Source organism: Halichoerus grypus, chromosome 4 (assembly GCF_964656455.1).
Source record: "Halichoerus grypus chromosome 4, mHalGry1.hap1.1, whole genome shotgun sequence".
In the NCBI taxonomy this organism is placed as follows: domain Eukaryota; kingdom Metazoa; phylum Chordata; class Mammalia; order Carnivora; family Phocidae; genus Halichoerus; species Halichoerus grypus.
In genome coordinates this window covers 163,464,122-163,489,467 of record NC_135715.1, presented here as the reverse complement: position 1 = coordinate 163,489,467, position 25,346 = coordinate 163,464,122, and the positions used below count along the sequence as shown (strand labels likewise).

The 25,346-nt window shown below is 36.2% G+C and overlaps 1 protein-coding gene across 4 annotated transcripts in view; it reads right to left on the bottom strand.

Moving 5' to 3' along the window:
* Window positions 1-25,346, bottom strand: part of PARD3B (par-3 family cell polarity regulator beta) — a 995,854-nt gene that overhangs the window by 813,275 nt on the left and 157,233 nt on the right. The window lies entirely within an intron of this gene.

Below are 25,346 nucleotides of genomic sequence, written 5' to 3'. Positions count from 1 at the left end.
TAGTGAGGGAATACCTGGATGAATGACACAAATAATTAATTCTAAAGTGCATTCTTGCTGTGAATACATTACTGAGTATTGCTCCATGTGGGGCATGAAATCCACGAAAGATTTCACTATGAATCAACCATAAGATTGGCAGACATTATATTTTTTAACATTAATTATTTGCCTCTATCTTCTAAGAAAAATGCAAGCTGAAATGCAAAAGCAAAGCTAAAAATTAAAACTCTGATTAGCAACAATACATGAGAAAAATGCATGGTTGTCTATCAAACTTTCCTTAATGAAAGTGGCTACAGCTACTGCTCTTTTAAGATGAATGGAGACACAGTGTAATGGAAAGTGCTTTAGAATGTCAAAGGTAATATCAAGGCTTCCAGAACGAGTAGTACATAAGAGGTTTCTGACCAAGAAGAGAATATAATGAGACCAGTATTAAGCAAAGGCATTAGCCATAAAATTAGTAATTGTAAGAATAAGTCTTTGTGTTCTTGTTTTGTGTCCAGAAGGCATATAAAAACGCAGAATCAGCAAATATAGTACTTGCATAGGGGAAAAAAAATATCACTATTTCTTGCCAGAAAAAAATTTGCAATCTATGCTCAGGTCATATAACTAATTCGGTTAGAGCAACATGTCACTCACAACATGCTGCCCTCCCTCAAAAATCCTACCTGGTCAACCTGTACTGCCATCATGCCCACTTTCTTCTACAAATTATCACGACCTTTATCATTCCACCCTCCTGTTCTGCACCCTGGATGCTCAACTCCCTTCTAGTAAGTGACTTAGCACACTGCCCTCTTCCCCATTCCTAATTTCCAGCCCATTTGCAATTATAAGAAGTCACAAGACTACTTTTGATTTCCCTTAAAAGAAGAAAGTGGCTTTAAGCTCTGAGGTTCTCTAAGCTAAACATGGAACAGAAGAATTCCCTTCAGAACATGTAGTGAAGTGTTTAAAAAAAAAAAAAAAAAAAAAAGGCTTATTGTTGGGGCACCTGGGTGGCTCAGTTGTTAAGTGTCTGCCTTCGGCTCAGGTCATGATCCCAGAGTCCTGGGATCGAGCCCCGCATCAGGCTCCCTGCTCCACGGGAAGCCTGCTTCTCCCTCTCCCACTCCCCCTGCTTGTATTCCCTCTCTCGCTCTGTCTCTCTCTGTCAAATAAGTAAATAAAATCTTAAAAAAAAAAAAAAAAGCTTATTGTCTTCTGACTCATGTTGTAGAGAATAATGAAAAATCCAATAAGCTAAATGATAAAATCTTCCTTTTTGTCCTTTGACAAATCTGAATACAGATGAATGTCTTTGGTTTACTAAGAAACATAATCAAGCTAAATTTCTTTCACAAATTACAAAATGCACATATTATGCCTAAAAGAAATGACAACTAATTCAGAGCAATTTATGAATTCTCCATAAATGTATCATTCTCATTTTTAGAACAATTTTTAAACATAAAATGAAGTGAATCAGCAGCAGCTAAGTCACCTTAAAACCAATCTACTTTACTTTGTTAAAAATATGAAGAATTTATAACAACTTCAGTTAATTCTTTCAAAATATTAGGGCAGCTGATTCAGGAAACATTTTCCTCCATATTTAGAAGTGGCCAACAGGTTATATATGGAATATCAACTAATCATTTCCTGGAGATAGGGAAAGTGTCAAAACAGTGACATTCATTAAAAAATTACACCTCAATTGCTAACTTTTGATGAAACAATCACCCTTTCTATGTTAATTCCTGACTGCTGTCTCTGACACAGCATTTTTAGCCAAAGAAAACAGCAAGAAGTGGAGGGTACCATGGGAGTGGGATGCGGACACCACAACCTCTATTATTCTTCAAATAACCAAGGGGGCAGCAGGACAGTACCCTGCCCACATTCAGAAGAGGTCTCTACAGACCTCCACACAGTGAATGCAAACACAGTAATTTGAAAATTTTAAACACTCACAAAAGACTTGATATTTCCCCATCCTGATTAACAAGGGTCAAAAAACAATACTATTTGGGCGCCTGGGTGGCTCAGTTGGTTAAGCGACTGCCTTCGGCTCAGGTCATGGTCCTGGAGTCCCTGGATCGAGTCCCGCATAGGGCTCCCTGCTCAGCAGGGAGTCTGCTTCTCCCTCTGACCCTCCTCCCTCTCATGCTCTCGTCTCTCGTTCTCTCTCTCTCAAATAAATAAATAAAATCTTTAAAAAAAAAAAATTTAAAAAAAAAAAAAAACAATACTATTTGAAATCACTAAAAGAGATTACCTCTCCAACCCCTGAGCATTGATGCCCACAGGCCTCAAATGGCTTCTCACTGGTCTAGCACTTGAGAGAAGACCCTAATAGTGCTGTCTTCCGTAAAAGGAATGCATCTGAGCAACTACCACAGTAACAGAACTGTGATTATTCTGAAAAGTATCTAAGGGTCTTGATTCTAATGTAAATGATAGCAAGTAAGCCAATCCAATCTAACAGCACTCTCATACACAAAGCTGCCACCTGAGAAGCATTTGACAACCAGATATTACCAGATAAACAACTTCAGCCCAAGACACAAGTAAGACATCTTTACAAAAACTCTGAATCATTATAAAGTCATGATGAATTCCATTTCATAGAATAATGAATTGACCAAGCAAGCAGAAGAGTTAACTTTCTACCAAGTAACTAATTCAACCTGTAAAATCCAATATTTGTCAATAAAAAGCTGAATAAAAAAAAACTTAATTGATAAAAACCTTAATTCAATAAAAACTGAGGAAATAGGGGCACCTGGGTGGCTCAGTTGTTAAGCGTCTGCCTTCCGCTCAGGTCATGATCTCACGGTCCTGGGATCGAGCCCCACATCGGGCTCCCTGATCAGCAGGAAGCCTGCTTCTCCCTCTCCCACTCCCCCTGCTTGTATTCCCTCTCTCGCTGTGTCTCTCTGTCAAATAAATAAATAAAATCTTCTAAAAAAATTGAGAAAATAATAATATATCAAATATTTCTTATTTGTGGTTTCCAACTGGTATTAATATAATTAAAATCAGTAGACATCTTGTTTTAGGGATAGAAACACTAATGATTATTCAGCATTTATTCATTGGTGCTTTTGTGCCAGACACAGTGCAAGGCACTAAAAATATCAATACGGGGTGCCTGGGTGGCTCAGTTGTTAAGCGTCTGCCTTCGGCTCAGGTCATGATCCCGGGGTGGTGGGATTGAGCCCCGCATCGGGCTCCCTGAACAGCTGGAAGCTTGCTTGTCCCTCTCCCACTCCCCCTGCTTGTGTTCCCTCTCTCGCTGTGTCTCTGTCAAATAAATAAAATCTTTAAAAATCAATCAATCAATCAATCAATACAGGGTCTTAACAGTTTACAAAGTGCCTCTGAATACAGAGGTAGCTCTTAATGAACTGGACACAAAGTAGAGAGTCACAAATATCACAAAAATCACTGTTAAAAACACCCAAACTCTATAAGCTTATTCCATTAAAGTTCATCCACAATAAGACTTCTACAAGCATCACTGAAAAATATCAAATTGAGTGTACTGCTTTAGGAATACCAAAGCATCACATACAGTTTTATTAAAAGGGCTGTCTGTTACAATATCTTTTACTGCCTTCCTCCCAACTAGCTAAGGTCTTATGACTAAGTTCTGTCCACAGATCCTGATTCAGTAGGTCTAGGATGGTATTAATTCTCAGAAATTAAATTATAATCTGAGATTGTGCCTAGGAGTTTTTTTGTTGTTGTCGTTTTGTTTTTTTAGCCTCCCCAGATGAACCTCATGTGTAGACAAGGGTCAGAACCACAGCTAAAACACGGTGGAGTGTTAAGAAAGAACTTTAAGGGAAAAGATGCTTGGTTTCCACTCCCCAAATCACCTTCAGCTCAGACTTCTACATGAGTCAGAAATACACTTTCTACTTAAGCCACTATCACACGGCCTCTCTAAAAGCGGTTAAACTCATAACCAAACTAATGCAATAGGCATCACCGATATTCCTCCTGGTCAGCCCTAAGTCATCGAGATGCTAGCGGACGTGCTTGGGCCAACTGCTGGCCGATAGAACCCAACCTGCATTGTCTGATCAAGATCCTCTGACAAATGACTTTTTTTATATTTTATTTTCCCCTTTTGCTTTTGTCTTCTGCTTTAAGAACTTACTGGAAAAAAAAAAAAAGACATCATTCTTTTTCTAATCATGAACCATCTGATTCCTTTCCCATATATTGTAAATTATTTAATGGTATCCTTTTTCCAACTGATTAATAACTTGCACTGTTGTTTGGATGTTAAATAATAGGCAGTGTAAACTTTATCTTGGTTCCAATATATTAGCGTTATTCAATCACATTTTAATTTTTAAAAGGCCCAACAGCATTCTACCATTCAAATTTGGGCAGGCCATAGACAAAAAAATAGTCATAGCCACGCTATATGGTGGCCTGTGGCAAGAGAAGCAGGAATTCCCATGTGGCAGTGAACCTGATATGGTTTCTATTTGTTATCATAGGACTATAAGTAAGAGATGCTATCTAATACATGGATATTTTTCTGACTCACAGTAACTTAAAATTTTCATATCCATTATCACTTCAGTATAATTAATCCAAACACCAATTAATTTACTGCTAAATAACAGAGTTAACTGTATCCTCATTTGGCCTTTGTAAGAATCCTGTAAAAGCAGGTAGCATTGTCACTTGCTTCTTGCAGATACTGACAAAGAACACTTTAAAAAGGAAGTAACTTCAAGAGGCAAATACTTAAAATTTTTATTTCACCAAAAAAAAAGTAGAGATAGGATATATATATATGCACACATTTTTTTTTCCTGGAATTTATCCACAACTAAAGAATAGTATTTAAATAGTTTGGGTTTCCTATTATTCTTATTTATTCTCACAACAGAGTCTCAGGCAGTTACTTATGTCCTATAATTTTTAAACTAACCTTGTATGAAGAGGTAAAATACTTATCTAATTCAGAAGTACATTAAAAATTATTGTGATCATCCTGAAATTCATGGTTGCAAAAAAGACAACTATATAAGTAATATTACTAATGGCTTCTATTTAATTATTATTGTAATGTAATTGAAAATAATGAAAATGTTTTATTAAAAAAAAAAAGTTTGGAGCTATCCAAAAACTGTGTGAGAAAGCAAAATGAAACAACCAGAATGGAACATGTGGTTAAAATTTGCATATTTTCATCAAAATTACAAGTTTTTAAGTAAAAACACATCACTTTGCATAGCATTACAGTGAATTAAATTAGCAGTTAATTTACACTTTAAAGATATCTACTATTAAGATGATCAAAGATTTTCATCACTCATATTTTCTGTCTATTCAAATATCAGCTTTAATTTAAAAAAAAAAAAAAGACAAGCAAGCATTTGAAGGCACTTGGCCCTAATTCCTCAGCTCTTTGCTAATTCACTAGGCTTTAAAAAACATACCTCAGTCTACAACTATTCCACATTTGCCTTATTTGCCATGAAATAATTACTCCATTATAACCATTATAACAAAATACTTTCAACCAACATAATCCACAAGATGTGCTTTTGCAAAGTTTCATTAGAAGTACGTCCTTACAAAGTGAGGTCAAATAATAAATAGGAAGTTCAAGAGTATCATAAAATACAATGACAAACATACTCTATTTTCAAAACTGCCAGAGAATAATCTGTTTTGGTTAATTGGCTATTGTCTCTCCACTGGATTATAAATTCTCCCAAAATATATTTTATTCATGGTTGTAAATTCTACCAAATGTATCATGAAGAGAGCTGTACAATTGCTGGTTAAATCAACAAATCATGAGTAATCATGATTGAAATGCAATGATACATACATATTTTATTACTTGATGCTGCTTCGGTGTCTGAGAGAAGCAGGTTTACAAGTCATATGACCTACCCCAAACTGAATACAGCTGACTGACCAGGGATGCACATCTCTCAAAGACAACCAAGCCCTTGTTTGGCTTGGCTTACAGAGATAAACTAAAGAAATCTGGTAATCTCTCTCCCTTTTGATTTTGACCAACACAAGAGACTATTGCCAGTCAACAGTGGATATTGAACCTAATAAGTCATGACAACACTGGGGATGGAGGCCATGTGCAAGGTCAGTAAGCAGTGAAAACTAATCAAGGGGAAAAGGAAAGAGAAAAACAAACAGTATAAGAGACAGAGTGACTACATCCTCCAGAGGAACATACAGATGAATAAAACCAAGTAAATCCTGAGAGAATAATTGCTTAAGGTCCTGAAAACGTTCCCATTCCTGCTTTCATTCCTCATGAGGCCTGCCTTTCTGCCCTAGGGTTCCCTGAAATTTCCATGTATCATTACAGTAACACACCTTCAACTAGTTAGAGTGAGATTCTGCCCCTTGAAACCAAAAGTGCCATAATTAGAACATTCACTTAACATTAAAAGACATGCAAGACATGCAAATTTGGTCTGAGGTGATTCAGCTGAACTGTCACCACAGATGTCAATCACTGTGGCCCCGGGGCACAAAGACTGAACTAACCCTCCGAGCTGAAGCTCCAGCTTCCAGGCTGTGGGCAGCTGACAGACCCAGGCAGCCCCACCCTGCTCCTGCAGCCACAGCTACCTGACACACAAACGTGCCATCTCTCTGGATACTTCTGCCACCCTCAAATTCCTTGTTCCCCAGGTTGGCTCCCTGGCAACCTGCCCATCTGTCTTCAGTTGACATAGGGATTACTGCAATTCTCTCTGCTCACTTTATAACAGTACATTTACTTAAATTACTCATCTTACTTTGGGCGTCTGTTGGATTGCTCAACTCCCCAGCCCCTAAGCTATTCCTCCCTTCAATCCAGGCAGCCACTCAACTCATCAGACCCCCAAACTAGCTGCACTGAAATCAAATTCAGATTTTCACCTGCTTGCACTGTAGAGCTGAAATGGGGGGGAAAATGGAAGGAGCGCTTTAAAGAGGAGAGAAAAGAGGATTCAAGTGACATTTTCTTAGCATTTACAAGTGGATTCAATTAAGAGGAAAACCCTATGGAAGTCATTAACAATTTTTAATTACTTAATCATGTAGCCATATTGATTGAACTTAAACAATGCAGAACTATTTTAATATTAAACCAAAATGTCTCAGGCTTGTGTATCCAAGTCTGAGGTTTCCCTTGAATGTATTTGCTACAGAGTGAAATGTTGAGTTTTCCACGAAGATACTTTATGCTTCTAAATCTTAGATCACCTTATTAGGCCTGCAATCACTATTAACTGGCTCACTCTGCAATAATTAATGGAATGAGGTACACGGTCCATTGTGGAAAATCCTGGAGGAAAAGATGGAAGAATGAACTTTCTCCCTAGTGTCCCAGCCCAACCTACATCAATATGAAAGGCATGGGGTAGCCTTATTCACATGTGCTTCTCCCACAGCACATTATAAGAATGTCTAACAGTCCATTCCCACCACCTTCTCAAAGCACAGTTTTTCAATACACATCTTTTAATGATTAAAGTTCTATGGTCTCATTAAACAGTCACTCCTTACCTAACATTAAGATCCTGCCTACTGTATTCCAAGAATGCATTGCAACTCTGGTCCTATAGGAGTGTTTCTCTAATTTTAATGCATGTACAAATCACTGTGGGTTTTTGTTACAATGAAGACTTTGATTTAGTAAGAATGGGGCCCAAGATTTCTGGGTGATGCAGATGTGGCTGGTTCATGGACCGCATGCTGGGTAGAAAGGCACTACCATCCTTAAATCACTATCAAATATAAGTGAGCCAACAGCAACCAGACTGGAGATAGTGATTAACTCCTAGAGATAGTATAGGGCTCCACATCTTGTTTAGTATTTGTCAAGCATTATTGATCTAATGAATACAAGGCACTGAGATAAAAATACAATCAAGAAGTACTCACTTTGATACAGTAATGTTCCAATGTTAGAAAACGTAAGAATCTTCTGTAGTGCTTGTTAAAAATGTAAATCCATGGTCCAACTGCCTGAGACAAAACTTCACCATGTCAGGGTCAAGTCCCATGAATGTGCTTGCCGGGTGAGTCTGATAGTCCACACTGAAAATTATTGCTTTGGTGGAGCAGGCAGACAATTACAAAACTATAGGATAGGCTAAATGAGTCAGTGCGATGTGGAATGGAAGCTCAGAGGATGGGACTCTGAATATGGGAAGATGCAGACAATGTACAGGAATGTGCCTGGCACAAAGAGAGAGGGGAGGAGGGAAAGAAAGAGGAGCATATAAAAAAGGTTCAGAGTGAAGATTACAGTTCAAGTCCAGGGAAAATGCAGGCCAGATCTGGACAGAGCTGTGAAGCAGGGTGTGGGGTGAAGGTATGTGAGGAAAATGAGTTGGAAAGACTAACTGAGGCTGTATTACAAAAGCCCATGACTCTGGACTTGATCTTTAAAGTCTTGGAAAGCTAATTCAAGGGACAAAGGGAGCTGTTGAGATGCCTTAATAAGGCTGCAAAAAAACTGAGCATTCTAAGGCCTTTGTCTTTCATAGAAGACCATCTTCTTCTCTAACAGGTCTTGCATATTTCAGGGGCCCCTGGGTGGCTCAGTCAGTTAAGCGTCTGCCTTCAACTCAGGTCAGGATCCCAGAGTTCTGGGATCAAGCCCCCCATCGGGCTCCCTGCTCAGTGGAGAGCCTGCTTCTCCATCTCCCACTCCTCCTGCTTGTGCTCTTGCTCTCTTTCTGTGTCAAATAAATAAAATCTTAAAAAATAAATAAATAAAAGGCCTTGCATATTTCAATCTGGGAAACATGATTGAGGTCTTCCCATATGCTTTACACAGAAACCTGGTTACAAAACAAAGTAGCCTAGGTTACAATTTACGTTTTAATTGATCAAGTGCCAGAAATACTCCATTTCATAGTCAACAGCACCAGAAATGAAAAGAAAAACAGCATCTGCTTTTAAAAAAGTTTAATAAACTGAAATAGCTTAAAAAGCAGATTTTTAAAATGACAACCAAAATTCTTGTCTAGCAAAGTCTACAGGAAAAGAATCCACCCACTAGGAAAATGAATGATTTTAAAAGCACATCTAAAAAATTTTTGTTCTTAAAATGTGTTAGTGTCATAGGGAATTAAACTGTACTAGGATTAAATACAAAGTCTTCATTAGAGACATGGATCCCATGTTAAATTAAAATTTTAAAAATGATTGGGTAATAACTACTAATCTATTTCAATTATTTTATTATCTTCAATCGTTCTTCCTTCTTGATCTGTGAACACCAGGATTTCTAAAGAACATTCCTTTCAAAAGCAACTATAACCTCAATTCAAACAGTTTAGTAGATTAGCAAAACAAATTCCATATTCACTTCAAGGATGCCTTGTTGGTAAGCCTTTTAAAAGCCAGTTGTGAGTGTCCTGTAATTTTGTTTTTAAAGGATAATTTGCCACCTCTCGTTGCTTAGGATACCTTAACTGTAACATGGAAGCCATTCAGCCATTAAATGTAATATCATTTCTGTTGTATAGCTTAAAATGAAAATTATAGCACATCACTGTAACATATTGTCAAATTGAAAAGTGAATGGTAAATCCACAAGCAAAGTGATTAGGTATTAGATACTGATGACTTGTCATGAGTTCATGCTGAGGTTTTGTTGTTTTTTTGGGGGGGCGGGGGTTCGTAGTAAATTACAGTGAAGAAAGAAGGTATCAGAGCTTTCATTTGATACGATTTGATATTACAGAGATAACTAGACAGTATAACAGAGTGTTCTCAAATAATTTGGAGTACTTATGTGTATGTTCTCATTGTATCTGGTTCCTTTTTCTGAAATAATTTCCTTAAGGCAGAAGAGTTTCGTCCTATTGTTCTTTTCGTGGGATGGCAGAGCTGACTAGCCAGTCACCACCCTCCTTCTGTCAGGACAGTCTGGGGACAAGTGACAGACACCCAAACTAACATAGGCAAAGTAAAGAATTGATCAGCACATATAACTGAATCTCAGAAAGGACAGGGATCTTATTTAGATTTGACACAAACTAAAAAATTATTATTAAAAAATCATAAAACAGGGAAATATGAATATTTATAGGATATTGATGATGTTTAAAGAATGGCCGGCTTTTTCTTTTTCTGGTCTAATATGAGTATGATGGTTATTCCTGAAAAGAGTATTTCACTATACAAATCCTGTACTCTAGCCAGTAAATGTCCCTTTACAGGGGTATGGTTTAACAAATGTGTAACTGTACTGTATATATGCTTGAGCAAATAAGTATATATTATAGATAACGACAGCCCGATTTCTGACTCTCAGACAAAGGAGTCACAAATAAGGAGAGGGAAAGCTGGAATGTGGCCTGCAGGTATGGACTGCAATCAGAGACATCCGTATGACCGCAAGGATTTTAATAGATATACAGATGGCTAAGTATAAAAATATGTATAAATGTGCATACCTACATGTGTTGATAAACATGTGTTTCCCAGTTCTATATTCGGAGAGGGCCTGGAAACTCATCAGGAGTAATGAGTACACTTAGCGCCTAGCACTTTCCAAATACCATGCTCCAAATAAAAGGAACCAGAACTTCTTGGAGAAATTGATTCCAGGACTGGACAGAATCAACACAAGATGATCCCCAAACAACACTGATGGATGAATAGATTAACAAATGTGGTAAATACATACTACAGATTTTCAGCCTTAAAAGGGGAAACAAATTATGACACAGACTGCAAAAGGAATAAACGTTGAAGGTGTTAGGCTAAGTGAAACGTGCCAGTCTCAAAAAAACAAATATTATATGATTCCACTTCCATGATGTACCTAAATAATCAAACTCATAGAGACAGAGAATGGTGATCGTCAGAGGCTGGGGGTGGGGAGGAAGGGAAATGGGGAGCTACTGTTTAGAGGGTATGGAGCTGCAGCTGGGGAAAATGAACAAGTTTTGAAGACAGATGATGGGATGGTTGCACAACAATGTGAATGTACTTAATGCCACTGAAAGGTACATGTACAGTGGCTAAAATGGTAAATTTACATTTTGTTTATTTTACCACAATAAAAAAAATAAGGGGAAAAATATATATAGGCAATGGGAACTGGCATGCCCAACTTAAGAAAACAATTTGGCATTACCTTGTAAATGATGAAAGTGTTTCTGTCAATACATATTTATTGCAGTAAGTTTTCTATGCTTATACCTTAGATATATTCTCACCCACACGTTTGAAAGACAAAGTATGAATGTTCGATAATAAAATGAAATAGAAGAAATTATATACAGTCCAAAAGTGCTTCAATAGGAAAAACATAAATGAGGATTAATAAATCCTAACATAGCTGTGTAGAAACTCTACCGCATTGAAAATGAGCCATACTTAAATGCATGAATGTGGTCAAATCTCAAAAAAAATATTGACTGAGAAAACCAAGTCACAACAGAATATATGCAGTAACACAATGCACTTAGAGTCCTAAAAGACATAAAAATTTATTTTGGGGGGATATGTATCCATTCTATGAAGTCAGAAGAATGATAAACTCCTTGGGGTGGGAGGAGGATGGGTGTGACTAGGGAGCAGCATGTAGGTGGCAGTTTAAATGGTATTATTCTATTTTTTAAGTTATGCAGTAAATACATAATACATGATTTTTCTTCCCCTGCTTTATGTATCATATTAAATAGTTATTCTTTTATAAAGGTAATATGGCTCTTAAGAAGAAAAATATTTTAAAAGGAAAAATACTGAAAAACATTAATTTTATCTTCCTTATCAAGGATAATACGAATCCATGAGTCCCCACCAAGAAAAAGCATTTCTTCAGTCATGAATGGTAACAGTATACAAAACCATTCCTACTTTCCAAATGTCTAAACTTTCCCCACCCCAGCTCCCTAAACCTATAAATTGTCTGGTTCAGAGAATCTAAGACCTTTAATCCACTTTTGCCCCAAGTTCTATAGTTGAAGATTCAGGTCTTTTAAAGAACAAAATATGGAAAGGACTTCTATATCGAATTTCTAGGCCATTTGCCTATTATTTCATTTTAACAATGTCAGAATGGCCAAATAGTTCTTGAAAATGGTAAGCTCCAATGAAGCAGTAAAGCCAATTTTTAAAACAGAATTTTCAAACATTCTTTATAGAGTATACAAATCTCTAAAGATTTTTGTTAGTAATCATTTTCTCTTAATAACTTAGGAATGTATAGTTTAAATGCCCTCTATAGATGATAGAATGCCTTCTATAAAACGCTAAAGGCTATTTGCTGTACAATCTGAACTCATCACAAAATAGGGGATCAAACAGTTGATTTTCATTACTAACCACAAAGCTTTTAGATCTGGCCTACATTATTCAAATCATAGGTGTTACGAACAAGGACCATGTAGTCAGACTGCCTTGGTTTCAATTCCAATTCCATCCTTTTCTACCTCCGGGGACTTGGGTGTGACCTAACCTCTCTGCACCTCTGTTTTCCCAACTGTAAAATGGAGCTAAAAATTGTACTTGTCTCAATCAGTTTTCAGGAGAATGAAATAAAGTAATATATATGATATGCTTAGAATAATACCTAAATAGGGGTGCCTGGGTGGCACAGTTCGTTAAATGTCCGACTCTTGGCTTTGGCTCAGGTCATGATCTCAGGGTCATGAGATGGAGCATGCTCAGCGCAAAGTGTGCTTAAGATTATCTCTCCCTCTCCCCCTCCTGCTCATGCTCTCGCGCTCTCCCTTATATGTTAAAAAAAAAAAAAAAAAAAGAAGAAGATAGCAGGAGGGGAAGAATGAAGGGGGGGAGATCGGAGAGGGAGACAAACCATGAGAGACTATGGACTCTCATGTTTGAAAAACAAACTGAGGGTTCTAGAGGGGAGGGCGGGGGGGGGATGGGTTAACCTGGTGATGGATATTAAGGAGGGCACGTTCTGCATGGAGCACTGGGTGTTATATGCAAACAATGACTCATGGAACACTACATCAAAAACTAATGATGTGATGTATGGTGATTAACATAACATAATAAAAAATAAATAAATAAATAAATACATACATAAAATTAACCATATTAAAAAAAAAAGAATACCTAAATATAACTGTTTAACTTTTCATTATGAGATAATTATAAATTCACATGCAGTTGTAAGAAATAACAGAGATAATGACAGGGAGGTAATAACAAGAGTTAACAGAGATATCACATATATTACCTACACATAACTTCAATAACTTAGATATTATATTACCTCTGTTAGAAAAACTTTACTTTTTTTTTTTTAAAGACATTATTTGAGAGATAGAGCACGAGTAGGAGGGAGGGGCAGAGGGAGAGGGACAAGCAGACTCTGTGCTGAGCATGAAGCCCTACTCGGGGCTCCCTCCCAGGACCATGAGATCATGACCTGAGCCAAAACCAAAAGTCCACCGCCCAATTGACTACGCCACCCAGGTGCCCCTTTATTATCCCTTGTACATCACTTATTGACATATACACAACAAACTATGGAAAAGGCGATGAAAATCAATCTAGTCTTTTAAAGTTCTCAATCATTTTATTTTTCTTTATAAAGTCCTTTGTAATTATTATTTTGGAAACATGGGGAGAAGAGGAAAATCAAAGGCAATTATATGATTGGCTCAGTATTACAGGACAAATAACTGTTCAAACTCAGACAGTGTGTGTGTGTATGTGTAATTTTTAGTCCTAAAGTAAATCTTGAGAACTAGTTATAGTGAATAGATTAAACTGGTTGAGCTTTCTATTACTCAGTTATAATAACCACAATATCAATGTTACATTTTAAAATTTAGAGCAATGATTTGCTTGATTCTAAAGAGGCATTGATTAAAGGGCCTTCTAATAAGTCAAAAGGAAACTCCTCTGATCTAGTATCATCCTCCTATTCATCATCACAATCACCAAGTCAGGCTTCAAAATCCCTAAGGCTAGAATTTCAGACCAGTAGCTCAGCCTTTGAAGAACTACTGTTAGATTTCAGCTCAAGAATTTTCTCTTATGTCAGTGATAGCAGTTGGAGGAAGGAAAACAAAAACTAGGCACCAATCAAATAGTATAGGACTCCATACGGACTGCAGAGTTCCAACTCAGGATATGGCGAGCATCTGTGTAAGCTCCCCAGCGTCTTCTAATGGAATCACTCCTCAGACGGGAGTATTCCTGTTGCTGGTCCAACCCCTTAAAGATTAGAAAGGAGAAAGGGGGAGGCCCAGGGAGATGGAAAGACTCAAACAGAATCACCCAGTTAGCTACTGTTAGATAGGCACAAATAAGCACGCAGGAGTTTGATCCCACATCTAAGACTCTACCTCATGACCATGCCCCACATCTCTTCAAGTAATTTAAAATACAGCTCTTAAATAATCTATCAAATATTTCTCAAAATATAGACTAGTCCAACAATTTCTTGCCAGGGTCAAGGTTTTGAACTTGCTTTAACAGATATCAAGGAACCAATGCATGTTCCGGAGTGAGGTACAATGTAATGAACAAACCTTTTCCATCATCTTTTTTCCCCTCTCTTCAGAGTTGTTGGAAACAGTATTTCTTATATTTATTTGAGCAGCATTTATTAGTTAATAGTTGATACATTTCTATTATCCCAAGTTCTTGACCTCAAAGAACTTGAATCAAATGTCTTTCTAACAGGACAATCTCTTCCCAAATATAAACTACCTCCACCAACCTTTCAAGGTCAATTTAAGAAGGGAGGCCTGGATTACTTTTCTAGTAGAGTTTTTCTGAAATATTACTTTAACATAAGAAATACAAGCATTAAACAAGTCACTCTGCAAGTCAATAGAACTGCACTTTTTTTCTATTTTTGGAATTGGCTTATTTTCCTTGTGGGATTAAAAATATTAAATTAGGATTTTTTTAGCATGTTCAAAACGAAAAAATGAAACTTTAAAAAAATGCACTCACCATTATTCCTCAACCACTTAAACATTTAAAATCATTTAAAGTTAATAAGCCTTTAGTTATCAAGCACTTAATTCCTGAGGTAAATATAAAACTTAAGCATGCAAGGTATAATGACCCTTAAAGTTTAGACTCTTAACTCTGTAATATTCTAATCTGGAAATTTTTATGTTCTCCCTGATTTCAATTACCTTAAGATGCTTCAGTGCTGAACCCCAGGAAATTAGGACCTACCCTCTCTGGATATGTACTCCATAATGGAACACCTTGAATGCCTGACCCTACCACAGAGATGTCATACGCTTCACCAGGCACTAAGCAGATGATGCACTGTGTTCAACAGTGGCTGAGCTTCAAAGAGAACTGAAAGTAGCATGTCCTATGATCCTGCAACTGAAGATCACAGAAGAGAGAGAGAAGATAATAATAAAGTAGAATAATAAAATATACACATGGTTAAGACTACCAGTCTTAAGACTGATCTTTTTCTACATGAAAAATCCAATTCTGGAATGACAAAAGTTGGCCTCAAACTCACAGAAAATCCCTAATAGCCAGGCAGAAATTCAAGGATGTTTTCCTTCTTTTCACTTTTTTCTCCATGTAAAACACTGTAGTATGTTCTGCACCTTGTGAAAAAAGTATTTTGTTACTCCCATGATTTAAGTCCAAACCTAAAAGTTCTTGAATTCTTTTTTTTGGACTATACCAAATTAATGGGGCTATTCAAGTGTTTGAGAACACCCTTACAATTCTGGAAACCAGGTCTTTTTTAAATGGGTAAGAAAATTTAGGAAGAAAATATAACAACAGGAATATAAAAATGTACTTGCATGTTCTCTAAGTAAATGTCTTGCCCCAAAGCAACATTTCTATTTCAACTGTGTTTCAGCCACCTTCTTTATTTAAGGAATAAAATGCTAAATTAGAAAACCCCATCCAACAGCTAAGATTCTTTTTTAAATTTGTTATCTCCCCCCCCCAAAAAAAAGTTAAGAAGAAAAATTCTTTTATCATTCAATAGTCCATGGGGATACATTAAATCACTTAATATTTTAAAAGATTTCCATGGAATGACTACCAAAGTAGCTGATACTTGATTACAGCTTTTTTAAAGAAGTACCACCATGCAAAGCTTTTGGAGTTTCTGACCTAAAACAACATTGAAAACAAAAGGATATATACCATGCCCTTCACGAAACATTTTAACATACAAAGTTGCTCTGGTACAAGTCTGTAAGAGAAGAGTTTCACCGCGGACTCTGGAAGTAAATCCCTAGAAAGAAAACAAAAACTAAATTATATGAAAAATATATAAAGTTCTTAGAAATATTGAGAATTTTAGGAGTATTTTACTCAAGTAAAGCTGATACAATTATTCCACTATTGTAATGATTTTATCAATGAATTCCCAAACCTGAGTTATCTTTATCTGTGTCCACATTCTATTGCTGAAAGATCATTTCTGAAATCTAAGTACCAAATGTTTAAGTGCGTGATTTATAATGTCAAAAAGCAAAGTAGCATGTTATCTATTTCAGTTCTTCTCCGTGAAGGTTATTTAATTCTTCCATAATCACAAAATATATATCATAAACACAAGTGTATGTACGTGTTGAAAATTCTGTCTTCATAATTAGAATATTTTCTTTTGACATAGTCAAACAGGTATGTCCATTCATAAAAGGGGAGTTACACTTCCTAGTTCAGGGACTCTGAGCCTTGAGTTATATCCTAGCCCTGTTGAGAGCTTGGACCACAGAAATGCTGACCAGGAGACTCAGTTCCCAAAGGAATCTCTCAGACTGTCCCCTCACTGACCCCTAGACTCGCACACTCCAAGGTCTCTCCAGTAGCACTTCACAATCTTCAATATAGAATACTTTCAAAGTGAAATGAAAAGCCTGAAAGATTATATTCATAAAACTTTGATTTTTTTCCATTAACATTTTTAAAAATTCTAATATTAAGGATTCATTATTTAGCATTTAGATTATATTCACTTGAGATTACAAAATCAACTAGGACAAATCACCATTGATATGAAAATTCTATATATGCTACATGACAATATTGGAAAATTTAAGAGTCTCACTATCTACCGACTGAGCTAGCTGGGCTCCCCTTACAATACTGGAAAATTATAATCCTGTTTAAGAACTACACAGTCAAAAAGTTGGTGCACATGTGTGCACACACAGAAAAATACAAAAGTAATTATTTAGTCATAACTAATTTATAATGAATTATAATATTTCATAATTTTGCTGATAATTCATTTATGTAGTCATCAAACACCTATGTACGTCTAGCACACTGGACTTTGGGATAAAATATTTTAAAAAATACCAAGAAAATCTTCAAGAAAGTATTAATTTATGGAAAGGAAATCCACTGAAAAATAAATTTTAATAAAACCTAAAGCTGTAACAGAGGTTTCTTCAAAAAGTCTCCTAAAAATCTCACTAACTTTATCCGTTCTTCAACCCTCAGACTTTAAACAATACGTTCTTCTCACAATTTAAGCTCCTGAATGCCAGTGGAATACATTCTAGTCAGTAATGATGAAAAAATAAACTTTCAGTCCTACTCTGGCTTAATCCACTGTGGATCACCATTTAGGCTGCTGGGTGTCTCCCTGAGCATGCAGGGAGTGCACAGAGAGGCACAGGACATGGTGACGAAGTTCAGTGACCAACCACTCTTCCATCTCAGATATCACAGCAGCTGACCCTAAATGCTCCCTTACTCAAAATATCCTGCTTCTTTTCAAGTCTTAAGCATCTTGATACTTCTCAATCATCCCTGCAGACAATACAAATTGCACAGATCTGCAATGCCTTATGCATTATTCCAACATCCCAAGTGCTCTGAAAACCCATTTGGTTGGTGGGTTTGAGTGTGGGTTGTTTTTTTTTTTTTTGGTCTGCTTTTTATAAATTTGGTACAAACTATGCTGAATGGAAGCCATTTATCTTCTTTATCCCCCTAAAGTGTAGATATTAATATGTTTTGCTAGAGAAATATTAATGGGATCATTACAGGTTACTGCACAAGACTTATGGGGGGTAGGTGGTACTTAGGATAGAGTTCCTCCATCCACTGCCTTCCTAAAATCTGAAAAATTAAAAAAAAAAAAAATTCTGAAACCTGTCCTTTAAGAGCTTCCACTCCTCTTCATTTCAGATGGTTCCCTTTTTCCCTCACTAAAACTATGACCCAGACCATCACCTTAGACTTCCTCTACATCTCCACATTGTTCTTCACCGATCCAACCCCACTTATTTTTTCTCCTGTTTTTGAAGGAAAAATGTCATTCCAAACTTTTCAAGGTCACCACTAGCTGGGCTGGGGACCACACTCCACCCAATTTTCTGGACTCCTCTTCTGTCACTAATCTCATTTGCATCTTGGCTTCTTCCTCTCCCTTGTCCCTTATTTCCTTCTCAAACCTTGGTGGATTTTTCCCTATTCTAAATTGCACCCCTAGAAATGCATGCAAGCTATTCCTTTTTTCTTCAAAACTGTATTTCCAAAAGGCATAAGATCTGTCTTTGTCTTCATTCACTTACTCATTCACTCAAAAAGCCTTTACTGACCACTTATTACGGACTGCATAGTAAAATGAAAATACGGTCATCACAGAAAGACCTCACAGTGTTGGCTGGGGAGGGAAAAGGGGTTGCAATAGAGAGAAAACTATAGACAATTAGCATGTAATGCACTTGCTAGTTATTTGGACAGACAGAAGAACCTGCTATTTCCCACACACTTTATTGTTTCGGACTGCTTGCTTCTCTTCTCTGAGGAAACTGCAATGATTAACACTGAATTGTAACTTCCCTGAAGGTAGAGATACATCTTTTATCTTTTCTCCTCCCAAGTTTATCATCTAGTCAGTGCCTTGTGTATGACAGAAATTTAATAAAAATCTATTAAAAACAGAATATTACTATGTTTGCCTATTTAACAACTTACTTTATATTGTTGCTGTATTCTATTTTATTTATTTTATTCATACTATGTATAGTATAGAAGAAGTATCTGTGTGCTATTAAAATTTTATATAGCTAATATTTTAAAATGACCTTCATTCATGGCTATTCTCAAAATGTCATGTCCTCAGGAGAGTCTCCTTTCTTTTTTGACTCCTTTAACTACTTTATTTAAAATACCTTTTCCCTCACCCCCTCAACACTCACACTATTTCCTTTACTCTGCTACATTGGTCTTCAAAACACTTGCCGTGCCTTACTTGCCATGTGATTGCTGCTGTTTTGTTTATGGTCTCTTTCCCCCCTCAAGAATATGGGCTCCATCAAGGGGGCCACTGGTCTTTCACATATCCCTCCTATCACCAATGCCTCGCACATCACAGGTGCCCAATACTAAACATACAAAAATAAATCAAGAACAACATCTGCCATGCTCAGGACATCCTGGAAAATAAGACGTTGAGTTTCAGTGCAAGTTGGTGACTAATTTTCAATTAATTCCACCCTTCCTGCATTATATTTGACAGTGTTGCATGCACTATGCAGTTTTTCCTCCCACTTCTGTGCCAGAACAGCTTAACCTTTTATTTAAGTGTCTCTGGTCCAAAAAACATTAAAATTGGGCATTTCTAATAAATACTACTACATAATGACTCGCTCCAGTTCTCTGCAGTAATTAGTACTCTAGTGATGAAATGTGCCTCTAAGGTTCAAAATTTTATAATGTTTTGACAGTTGGAATCTTACCAAGCATGAAATGAACCAATAAAAAATTCTTTTTTCGTTATCATTCTCCAAGTATTAGAAAACATGTATGTATTCTCAACATATAATAGTAGTACTCTAAGAAAAAAAATAGTGACCCCCTTCAGATTCAAAGGGGAGGGCTTTACATAGCATTCAAATGAAGAGAAATGTAGAATCTGGTAACTAAAAGCCAAAAGTGACTTTAACAAGCAAGTGCATCTCAATCACCTTGATTAGCAAAGCAAGATAATATGCATTAAAATCTTCTTGCCAGTCAAAAATCTCAAATACCATATTTTCTTTTCCCTCTTTAACTATTTGATGATCCTGGTATCTTTAATCACCTCAAATCATTCTTTAGAAGATTGCTTTTACATGAATATAGTTTTCCCCTCAATGTTCTTGCATCCCAAAGAAAACAGGCATCGCCCTGACAATATTTCAAAGTCTGGGCAAAGACTTCATTTGTATCAGTGAAGTTCATGTTTTACCTGAAGTAACTAAAGCTACAACTTCGAAGTTCGTTTTTACATAAACTGAAAAGTCAAAAGCTTTAAACATTCCACACATCTCTACAAATCCAAATATATTCTCAATGATATCTGCACTATTTTATGCAAAATGAAAAATGCTCACATTATGAGAAATTCTGGAGATGGACTTTGGTGATGGTTGTACAACAATGTGAATGTACTTAGTGTCAGCAGAATCTACACTTGGACATGATTAAAATAGTAAATCTTGTTATGTTTTACCACAATAAAAACATAACTCCTTTATAAGCTGCCTCTCCTGCCTGATCATTAATTTCCTTCTATTCTATTCTGAAACGTTTATGCTTTATCTGAAGGAATTTTGCTATTCATTTCCTAAATGTATGCTCTGATACCATGTAACAGGTTCCAATGAACTTTTTTGATGTTTGGCACTCATTCATTAACTCCCCTGAATTTTTAAGGAGCCAAGAAAGATGAAGAAATTCCTAGAAATGTGTCTTATTTTACAGCATCAAATTTACCACCATAAAATATGAACTTTCTTTAAAAACTATGCAGTAATATAGGATGAGCTATGTGGGATGCAGCTGTGAACACTCTCAATATGTGGTGGGACCTGAGGCAGAATCCAGGAGTACCTCAGGAAGGGATATTGTAACTGTACTCCCTCTAAAATGAAATGCCATGCTTAGAAATTGGTTATTTTTTAATGATTAAGCTAACGAGTTCTGAACTTTTAACCTATACGGATTTCATAATTACACAGCTTGAAATCCTCATCAGAAAATCTGTCTGCTCCTGAAATTCAAATCATTTTATAATCTTGAATAATGCATGGCAACTCTACAGAAATTAAAACATTTCACAGAAGAAATTCACAACCTATTTTTTTTTTTAACCAAAGCATAAAGCAACAGAAATTAGTTGTTGCTTCCTTTAGTCAGCCCAGCTCCTTGCTCCACACACCCCCAGCTCTTTAACAAGAGGAAGCTTATTGCTTTTTATATCAACTACATAATGGGTATGGATTCATGGCACAAACCTTCTAGTACATGAGCCAGGACAGGGACGATTCAGTAGAGTTCCCCAAAAATACCACAAGCGTGGAAAAACAAACTCTGTCTAAGCATGGTGGTTAAGAACTCTGGCTTTTTGGTCAGAGTTTGAATTCCTGGCTCAGCCATACCCTGGCTGGGGGACAGTGAGCAAACCACGTAATTCCGTTCTGTCAACATCAGTTACGTCATCTCTAAAATAGGAATAATAGATCTACGTCACTGTAGATCAGAAGATTCTATCACAGAATGTAAGTAATGCTTTTAGCCTTGTGCCTCATACTTGGTAAACTCTCAATGAAGTAAATGCTAATTAGAATCATAAATACTACTCTAATTGCAGTCATACAATTCTATAATAACAATGTTCATGTTTACAAAGGCTTCCTCCGCAGAAGGCATCTGCAAATATGTTTCTTTTCTATTGGTGAAAAAAAAATGTATTGTGTAGTATTAATAAAATGCTAGATAATAGGTAAATCCACAACATACAACATAATTTTTTTTTTAAGATTTTATTTTATTTATTTGACAGAGAGACAGCAAGAGAGGGAACACAAGCAGGGGAGAGGGAGAAGCAGGCTTCCCGCCGAGCTGGGAGCCCGATGCAGGGCTCGATCCCGGGACCCTGGGATCATGACCTGAGGCGAAGGCAGATGCTTAACGACTGAGCCACCCAGGCGCCCCTCAACATAAATTTTTAAAACATAACACAGACTTAAGATTTTTTAAGTTAGACTTGCCTTTAAATTCTTCATATATGTATTTCAAAGCAGAAATGTTTTCAAAGGAAATCACAGCTAATAATGTACATTAATCTCTTGTAAAACAAATGGAAATTTTTCTTCTAAACACAAGAACAGAGATCAGAGCCAATATACAGCTGCCTAGGTAAGCAACCAGCTCAGTAAGATACATTAACATGATCATTTACTTACAGTTTTCTAGATAGGAATTCTATGCTGTACTTAAAGTGCTGAAAGTCATTTTCTAAAATATCCTTTTTATACTGAAAATACATCTTGCTTTTAAAATTTATCTACAGTAACTAGAGTAATTGTTGACCAGAATTACAACAAAAACTTCAAAGAGCAAGAAAGAGGCTAAAAATCCCCAAACAAGGATAGAATACTATTGCCAACATTAAAAATCACCTTTCATGAGATATCATCTCACACTGGTCAGAACGGCTAAAATTAACAAGTTAGGAAACAACAGATGTTGGTGAGGATGTGGAGAAAGGGGAACCCTCTTACTCTGTTGGTGGGAATGCAAGCTGGTACAGCCACTCTGGAAAACAGTATGGAGGTTCCTCAAAAAGTTAAAAATAGAACTACCCTATGACCCAGCAATTACACTATTAAATGTATTTATCTAAAGGATACAAAAATGCTAATTCAAAGGGGCACATGCATCCCAATGTTTATAGACGCACTATCAACAATAGCCAAATTATGGAAAGAGCCCAATGTCCATCGACAGATGAGTGGATAGAGATGTGGTATATATACACAACAGAATATTACTCAGCCATCAAAAAGAATGAACTCTTGCCATTGGCAATGAGGTGGATGGAACCAGAGGGTATTATGCTAAGCGAAATAAGTCAGAGAAAGATAAATATCATATGATTTCACTCATATATGGAATTTAAGAAACAAAACAGATGAGCATAGGGGAAGGGAAGGAAAAATAAGCTAAAAACAGAGAGGGAAGCAAACCATAAGAGACTTAACTATAGAGAACAAACTGAGGATTGCTAGAGGGGAGGAAGTGGGAGGATGCACTAAATGGGTGATAGGCATTAAGGAGGGCATTTGTTGGGATGAGCTCTGGGTGTTATATTCAACTGATAAATCACTAAATTCTACTCCTGAAACCAGTACTACATTATATGTTAAATTGAATTTAAATTTAAAAAAATCCTTTTTCAAAGAATAAAAACATAGCAAAATGACATGTCAAAGAAAAGCATGTAACTATCAATTTTGTATGAAAAAGTATATATGCCATATTTATGTTAGAGTATATCTATGAAAGAAATTTATATACCCAGTTTCTAATAATGATTATTTCTGTTCGATGTGATCACAGATAATTTTGGCGTTCTTTGTATTTTACTGTATTCTAAATTTTGACATTTAACAGATATTAACATTTTTAGTAGGAACATAGTTTTAAACCAAAGGAAAAATCCTACAAAGGTGCTTCTTGTTCAGCACTCCTGTCCTACCTTTTGTTCTTAAGATATTGTTTATTTTGACACTATCTTTGTGTCACTCAAATGCAACTACAAAGTCACATATAAAAGTTGTCCAGCCTTAGACAAATTCCTAAAACAAAGCATTCAGGCTATACTTTAAATACTGTAACCAAGACACTGGCATTGTCCCAAAGTAAATGATGGGGAGTACAAAGTGGATGCCAGGTTTTATGCATGCTTGCAGCTCCAGATCTAATGGACAGTGAAAGGAGATATTTTAAAACAATGATTTGGCTGAAGTATTAATCAACTAGATGTCATAATAAAAGATTATGTGTCAAAAATTCAATCCAGAGCTGCATTCCTCTCCTTATATGGAGACACTACCAAATTTTTTTAAATCTATGTTATTTATTTCATATAAAGTGTATTACTGTCAAAATAGTGCTCAGAGTATTGCAGCCATAATTATTTTCATTGTATAAAAAGCCAATTTTAAAATAATGTTGTAACTAAAATTTAAAAATTTCTAAATCCCAAAATTATGTTGACTTCTGGTGACATTAGGCCATCAGATACTACAGTTGAATAAAAGAAACATTTTTCCATTTAAGAGGAAAATATTTCATTTTGGAAAAATCTAAGCAGTATGCTGAATTAAATTACCAGGAAAGAGACTTCCATAGTATTCATTTCAATAAATCTGATATTTATTTTCAGCTTCTGACTTCCAAAGAACAGCAAAGATTTAAACACAGTACTTTAGCATATTTGATGTTCTACTTTTATTTGAATATTCATTTCAAATATCAATGTAGCAAGAAATATACAAGTTCTCAATCTAAGTTTTCTTGAAACACGCCAATTCAGTAAGTTTTCTTTTTATGTGTATATACACAAAAGATACTAAAGTTTAAAATTAAAACTTGGCCAACCAGAAGCAGCATTCCATATTTTAATGCATTATATATGAGCACAAGATTCATCTCAGATTGAAGTCTCTGTCAAGTGCAAAATATTTCATATTATGTTCAGTCATTGCAGTTAAAATACTTAACTTCCTTAAATAGAAGTTTCCATTTGGGAAAGAGACATCTAAATAGTTGGAGTGTTTATGCCTTTGACATTAGGTTTCCCTAAGGAAATGCCAACGTTTTTATCATTTTTCTATCACTTTCTTATTCATATTATTCTTTGTTGCTTGTTTTATTTTGATGTTTGTCATAGCATCTTTTTTTTTCAAGTCATCAGCACACTGAGTCTGTGAATTATTTTTCCAACCAGTCACATTCATGCCCCCAACCTCAACACTTCTCACTTAACCTCCAAACTTCCTAAATAAACCAAAATATCCCCTATAGTTTGAGGAGGGGGGCAAGTTCTCTAGCAAGCTCAAAGAACTGATTTTAACTGCCGTGTAGCTACTTCAGAAAAAAATGACTGAAATGTCACAATGTGAAGAACCACTGTCTTTATATTACCTAGGTATGAGTTGCACTGGCTTTATCACAAAAATGTTGCTAAGGTCCATGCTGTGAGTACTCCCTCTGCCTTGGTGATAGAAAAAAATCCTCATTCTGCCCCAGCTAGTGGCCCAGGGCCACCTGTGGGTCTCTGGGCTGCCCTGTTACACCAAGAACACATAGACACCCCTGTATAACTTGGATATGGTGTAGGAGAAGAACAACAATGTGTCACATCAACAGCTCCAGTTCTTTCGAGAGGATTGGGGAAGATTCTGAAAACTAGCAAAATTTAATTACTAAGGGGAAGCTGGAGTATTAACCATGCTATTATCTCATGGCACTGGAGAATTATTTAAAAGATTACTATACTTCACTCTAAGTTCTTAAACTGCTTGAGCTTTTTGTTTTGTTTTGGATTTTTTTTTTTTTTTTTTTTG